This window comes from Papaver somniferum, chromosome 7 (genome assembly GCF_003573695.1).
Source record: "Papaver somniferum cultivar HN1 chromosome 7, ASM357369v1, whole genome shotgun sequence".
In the NCBI taxonomy this organism is placed as follows: domain Eukaryota; kingdom Viridiplantae; phylum Streptophyta; class Magnoliopsida; order Ranunculales; family Papaveraceae; genus Papaver; species Papaver somniferum.
This window is the reverse complement of record NC_039364.1, coordinates 63,747,460-63,754,302: the sequence shown is the minus strand read 5'-3', so window position 1 is coordinate 63,754,302 and position 6,843 is coordinate 63,747,460. Positions and strand designations below refer to the sequence as shown.

Genomic DNA, 6,843 nt, shown 5'->3' with positions numbered 1-6,843 from the left:
AGCCGAATATTGTGTGCCGAACTCATATCTCTAAAATTAATTATACACGTACGTATGCCGTTCCGATTTACTGATGAATCACGAACCGTTGACCGGATTTTTGGCCGAATTAAGTTCAATAAATATGAATCCGTATAATACTCATACGTTTGCGGATCCGTATGTATGCCGAACTCTGAATTGCTAAATGGCCCCATAGTAAACAAATGGATAATATTGAGCAACCACCTTTATACACGGGGGGTAATGTACCCCCATCAAAGGCACTAAAATCTTTCTTCTCTGCATCTCCTCCAAGTTTCAATATTCTTCGAACTAGGGCATATAACTTTTGGGGAAAATCTTTTGTTTCAGTACTTCTTGATTTGATCTAAAGGAGCTAGGCTCAAAAATGTCTGTTCAGGAATATCTGGATAAGCATTTGCTTTCTCGTAAAATTGAAGATGCTGTAAATGCTGCTGTTAGAGCTAAGGCTCCAGACCCTGTATTGTTCATCGTAAGTCATTTTAGCCCTAACTATTCACTAATCTTCATCATTATTTATCTGAGATTTTTTAATTTCTTGACTTAGTGTCTTTTATATAATTTTAAAAAATTCTGTTTAGTCGAATCATACGAGGAAAGCAGTTCGTTGTGTGATCACGAAGATTAAAGCTAGGCAAATCCTAGATAGCAGAGGGGTTCCTACTGTAGAAGTTGACCTTTACACGAATAAAGGTATGTTTAGAGCTGCAGCTCCGAGCGGAACTTCTTCTGGAATGTAGGTTTTAGCAATGTTCGCTAGTAATTAAAAAGTACATTTGTTTTTAGATCTTTGTGAAGATTCTTATATACATATGTTAATCTCAGGTATGAGGCTCTTGAGTTACGTGATGGTGACAATGGGAAATATCTTGGAAAAGGTGTTAGCAGAGCTGTTAAAAATATCAACGAGAAGGTCTCTGAAGCTCTAGTTGGAATGGATCCAACACTGCAGTCCCAAATTGACCAGGCTATGATAGACTTGGACAAGACTGAAAATAAGGTATGAGAGTTTACTTTGTACTTGGGTATCTCTTACATCAAAAAAATTTGATATTTAAGTAGTGGGCAACTATACTTAACAAGAAATATAGTGGTGGAGACTGTTGACAATAGCTTCTTGCACACACTTAGCAGCTCTAGGATACAAATGAAAGGATGATTTTGGTGAGGATTGTCTCCAATATATTGAGATCTATTCAGGAAATGCATGTGCCATATGTATGGTTTTGGTGAGGATTGTCTCCAATTCATTAAGATCTCTTCAGGAAATACTTGTGCCATATGTAAACTCCAGCTAGTCGCAACTCGGAAATTGATTACATCAGCAGCCTTTTCATGCTTTAAAGAAGAGTTTTGTGAAATAAGGCTGTTTGCTCCGAGGAGTAACATAGTCTTGTCGGGTGAAAGGCTTAGAGATTCAAAAGATTGAAAACATTGATTTGATAGAAGTGTAAATGATATAATGTCGTAGGTTTTACCTTACACCACGCTGACAACAACCTTGCATCACTGTGAATGGTTAAGCACCGAACCTTGCTTTTATTATTTTTCTTGCAGGGTGAACTTGGCGCAAATGCTATACTAGCCGTTTCAATTGCTGCTTGTAAAGCTGGTGCCACCGAGAAGGAGGCATGAGTGCTACCACAACATTATCTCATTTCTACTCAATTTTGAAGAATAAAATGCTTATTCTAAGAGCTTTCATATGGTCCATTGCAGGTTCCACTTTACAAGCACATAACAGATCTCTCTGGTAAAACCAGCCTCGTTCTTCCTGTCCCTGCCTTCACAGTTATTAGTGGTGTAAAACATGCGGGAAATAATTTGTCCATCCAAGTATGCTCTATATAGATTCAGGTTACAAAGCTTTTGTTTATCTGTTAATATCTGCTCAAAAAATATCATAAATACGTTGAATTTGATGTGAAAATTGGAGCCATCAGAAATTCTAGTGAGACGATTGTGATCATCTAAGCTAGCTATGAGATGAGAAATTCCGGTTTGCATAATGCAATAGCTACTAAGATGCATCCTTCAGACTCACACCCACCATTCAATTGCATCAAATTGTGTCAGTGCGACTCCGCATAAGTTCTTGGTTCATGAATATACATTTGAAACAATGATACATTCAGTTCACTAAACTTTAATCGAATCAAATTTTTATCTTCAGTATATCTAATTCCATTACCTCTTATCTCGTGAGAGAGAAAAGCCTTTTCGAGGTTGGTGATAGATGTAGTATGCCTAGGTGCTCGGTTTACTTTTCAACACCCTTTTGATAGATGATTGTGTAGATATAATATCGGGTTAGACTGGTTGATAGCTATTATAATATTTTAAGTTCACATCCTTCTTGCTTGTACCTCTTAATTTGCATTGTCATGGTATCACTTTTAAGTCTCAAGTAACACGACAAGCTTTCATTTGTTTATGAGAGATATACATAAAAATTGGGCCATTTGGATCTCGAATAGAATGTAACAGCGAGCTCTTATATTGTTATAAAGTTTGGAATCTTTGGATCTCGGATAAGAATGTAACAATGAGCTCTTATATTGTTTTAAAAATGGAATTACCTCTTACCTCTAGGGCATGCATTAGCAAATGAATTATTTAGTGGCTAAACATAACCCCTGAATTTTATGGTTTTTATCTGATTACTATTTCAGTTATAAAATCACAGACATAGTTACTCCCAGATTCTAGTTTCCCTTAACTTCGTTCAATTTGAATTGACAATTGAAATACAATCAGGAAATCATGATTCTCCCTGTTGGTGCAAACTCATTTGAAGAGGCAGTGCAAATGGGCTCCGAAACCTATCATCATCTAAAGGTAATTTCTCTAAAATATCCGTGTCTTTGTTATTTGTATTCTGTATTAAGTTGCTTGAGAGTTTAGATAGATAATGTATGTTTGCCTGTATATTTGATGATACAAATAACTTTTCTAGGTCTTGCATTAGTCGAGATGTCTGTATGGCCTGGTTAACTCAGAAAAGCTGGGCATATAGCCGCCTGTTTATTTATATGATCTGTAATACTAAAATTTGCTCATATGAGTTGTAGCCTTGTTTTTTTTTTTTTTTTTTTTTTTTTTTGTGTGTGGTTAGATCTATTCAAGTTGGTAACAGTCACATCTTTCCGATGAACTAAGAAGCATCACATCTCTGATTCCCATATCACCAAAGTGTAATGGTGTTATATTTTATACCTAATAAAGTTAATGCTCCATAAACATTCAAGTTATTGTTCGTAAGTAATTTTCAAACATCTTCCCTGCTTTTTTAAGCTACAGGATGACCTTTTGGTGCTACTTCACTGAATCCTTCAGTGTTAAAAGTACCTTTACTGGGGTTTGTTATCAGTTGAATCAAGTAACTGTTGGCTGGATCTTCACCTAGTTTCAAGAATCTGAATCCCAAGAATAACCTTCTTGTCCTGTCCCCTACTTGTCATGAATTCTTCATGCAGTGTCTGTGGATGACTTACAACTTTCCAATATAAATGAAGTTTAATAGTCGTTTGTGATTAGTAATTCAATGGGGTCTCTCTCTTTAGAAACCTCTTCATGATAAGCAACATAGTACATGAAAGGTTGGGGGTTATTAGGTGCCACATTGCATAGTGCAAGTACCATCCTGATGAGGGCACTTATTTTCGGTTCAGTGCAGCACATTGTCACGAAACGTTGGGGTTATTAAGTGCCATATTGCATAGCGCAAGTTCCATCCTGATGAAGGCACTTATTTTCAGTTCAGTGCAGCACATTGTCACGAACTATCTGTTTTTCCGTTGAATGTGTCCTATGTTTTTTCTTTCTTCAACTCATGCGTCCTGCTTATTAGATAATTCTAATCCAATCTCAATCAGAGCAGGCTATTATTATCGAAAAGTACAGAAGAAATGGATGCAATGTCGGTGAAGATGGTGGATTTGCTCAAAATATCTCAAGGTAAGACGTGTTAAATCTTGCTGCGCGTGGAAGATAGTTTATGGTGATGATTTGGTTGCTGAGATTTTTGTTCTGCCAGTTTCACTGAAGGCTTGGATCTCGTCAAGCAGGCAATTGACAGAGCAGGTTATAGTGAGCGGATTAAGATAACCATGGATGTTGCGGCTACTGATTTTTGCATAGGTGAGGATTAATTCTTTTCCAATTGATACTGCTAACGTAAAAGCATTTGACTATATGTTAGTTTTTAACTGAAGAAAAAAGATGTGTTAATTCTTAGGTACAAAGTATGATTTAGACTACAAATCTCCCAATAAATCGGGGCAGAATTTCAAGACAGCAGAAGATATGGCCGAGCTGTATACAGAATTCTGTAAAGGTAGTGCTTTCTTAGTTCTGCTGAAGTTTGGGTTACTCTGTTATTTTTATAGAGATCTATCATCCTAAAATTGTTCATTGTTCTTTTATTTGTTTGTTTTTGCCAGTTTACCCAATTGTGTCTATTGAGGATCCGTTTGACAAGGATGACTGGGAACATACAAAGTTATTTACAAGCCTTGGGATTTGCCAGGTCTGTTATCTTTCTGTTGGAGACCATAAGTCAGTAAAATATTTCTACATAAAATGTCCGTTCCATGCAGGCAAGCACCATTTGATATCTCATCTAGGGGATCACCAACAGAACTTATACAATATCCACACAGGAGTCCATTTATTAGATCTATCTCTGCCCTTAGTATAATCACCCCCGTGGTATTGATATTTGGCGCGAATGAGCATCTTTATTTGACCAGTCACTTACTGATGTTTATCAATGATAATCTCTAATTGAAATTTCATTGGGAACATTGTCAGATATAGCTTGTGGTTTGTCTTGCCTTTTTGCCATATTCTGGCCAAGTTTGGTCGATGATGTCATCATATTTCGTGATTTCCTTTCATAGAACTGTATCATGCAAAGTAAAAGCAAAGACAACTTTACAGAATTATTTTTCCAGGTTGCTGGAGATGACTTGTTGATGTCAAACCCGAAACGTACTGAGAAAGCAATAGATGAATTCACTTGCAATGCACTCGTTTTAAAGGTATTCTTACTGATTTTCTTCCTTCTCTTTTCCAAATTTGGTTGTAAATAAGTCCATCTGTAGTGTACCCAAGTCCATCAACCTTCTTTTTTCTTTTTTAGTGTTTTGACTTTTGAAATTCCTCTAGTTGCTTGTTCTCTGTCTGATAATCCCTACCAGTAAAATTTTCTGCTTCTAACCGTAGACGGTTACTTTTATAATTACAAGAAAAGAGGAACAGTCACTTTTCTTGCATAATGATCAGTGCATGTTACTTTTAGCAATGGCCATGTAACCTTGAGGAACAGGGCATCGAAAGTTGTATTCTCAGTGTCTTGTAAAACTGGATTGTATTGGCATCAGCACTACTACTACCATATGTTCTTACAATTTTAGTGTGGGAGGAAACAGGTGAATTAGATTGGAACTGTTACTGAAGCCATTGAAGCTGTGAAGCTAGCTAAGGATGCCAACTGGGGAGTAGTAACTTCCCATAGATGTGGGGAGACTGAAGATTCCTTCATAGCTGATTTAGCTGTTGGCCTGTCCACTGGTCAGATTAAAGCAGGTGCACCTAGCCGGGGTGAACGGCTTGCAAAATATAACCAGGTTCACTTTCTTTCTTCTGATATACTGCATCCGTTCTCAGTTGTCAGCAGATCCTTCTGGTTTACAGCTATTTTTCCTGAGTCAAAACGAACACAAAAGAAACTGGTTTTTGAATGATCATAGATTGAATTCCTGACCTTCCTATTATTATTTTTCCAGTTGCTTCGGATAGAAGAAGAGCTGGGTGATCAAGCAGTTTACGCTGGCGAAAACTGGAGAGTCCAATGATCTGATCACGTTATCTTTTCTTTAGTCTTATTGATCGTCACCCGCTGGGGGATCAAGAGAACAACTTCTTGTGGTGCATATTCTGTTCAATTGGTATTGTTGATAAACTTGTGTGTTTTTTTGGAGGGGCCTTTTTGTTAGTAGGCGGGGATGCTATACCCTCTTTTCTCTAGGATGATCATAATCTCGTATAGAATGGAAAACAACCAACAGATGTATCGGATGCATGGAAGTATAATAGAAGTCACAAATAACAGATAACCAGAAATATAACTTTACCATTTGCCTTTTCAATACTGTTCCTACTTCTGGTATTTTGTTAAAGTTTTTTTTGAACAATGTTGGTACACCGACCGGGAAAAACCCCAAGAGAAATCCTCTGGACGCTTTTTGGGCAAGCGGGATGAGTGCCAAGTGTTTAACCTTCTACCCTTGGATATAGCCTAGGAATTTCCGGCTGTCAATCTGGAATTATTGTTTTCTTTAACACTGTAGCTCAATCACCTGAAGCTGAAGGTACTTTTCTCAGACTTTGATATTTGCAAGTAATTTTCTCTACAACCCCAGGGCAAAAATCGTTTTGATATTTGCAAGTGGTTTTCTCACTAACTGAATTTTGATATTTACAAGTAATTTTTTGTCTACAATCCGAGGGCAAAACTCTCCGATCAGTCCAGAGACCATACTATATGCGGATTTACTTATAAAATGGAGTACAAGGAAGAAAAGTTATTCATCAAATCAAAGTGATTAGTGTACCAAAAAAATAAATAAATGCTTCATCCATCTTGCTAGTTATGGTGGGTGGTGACTGATGACTAAGAATAAAGTTGTCTGAGAATAATAATTGATGGTGAGGCAGAATAACAGAACCCCCAAAACCAATTGGCCAAAAACATGAGTCTCATTTCATCTGTAAACTTGTCAATTCTCAAACAATTGGGAAGAGGAATAAGAAACT

At 37.0% G+C, this 6,843-nt stretch overlaps 1 pseudogene; it reads left to right on the top strand.

Moving 5' to 3' along the window:
• The first annotated feature begins 297 nt into the window (after positions 1-297).
• LOC113294696 lies at positions 298-5,882 on the top strand (annotated as a pseudogene).
• Positions 5,883-6,843: the final 961 nt, after the last annotated feature.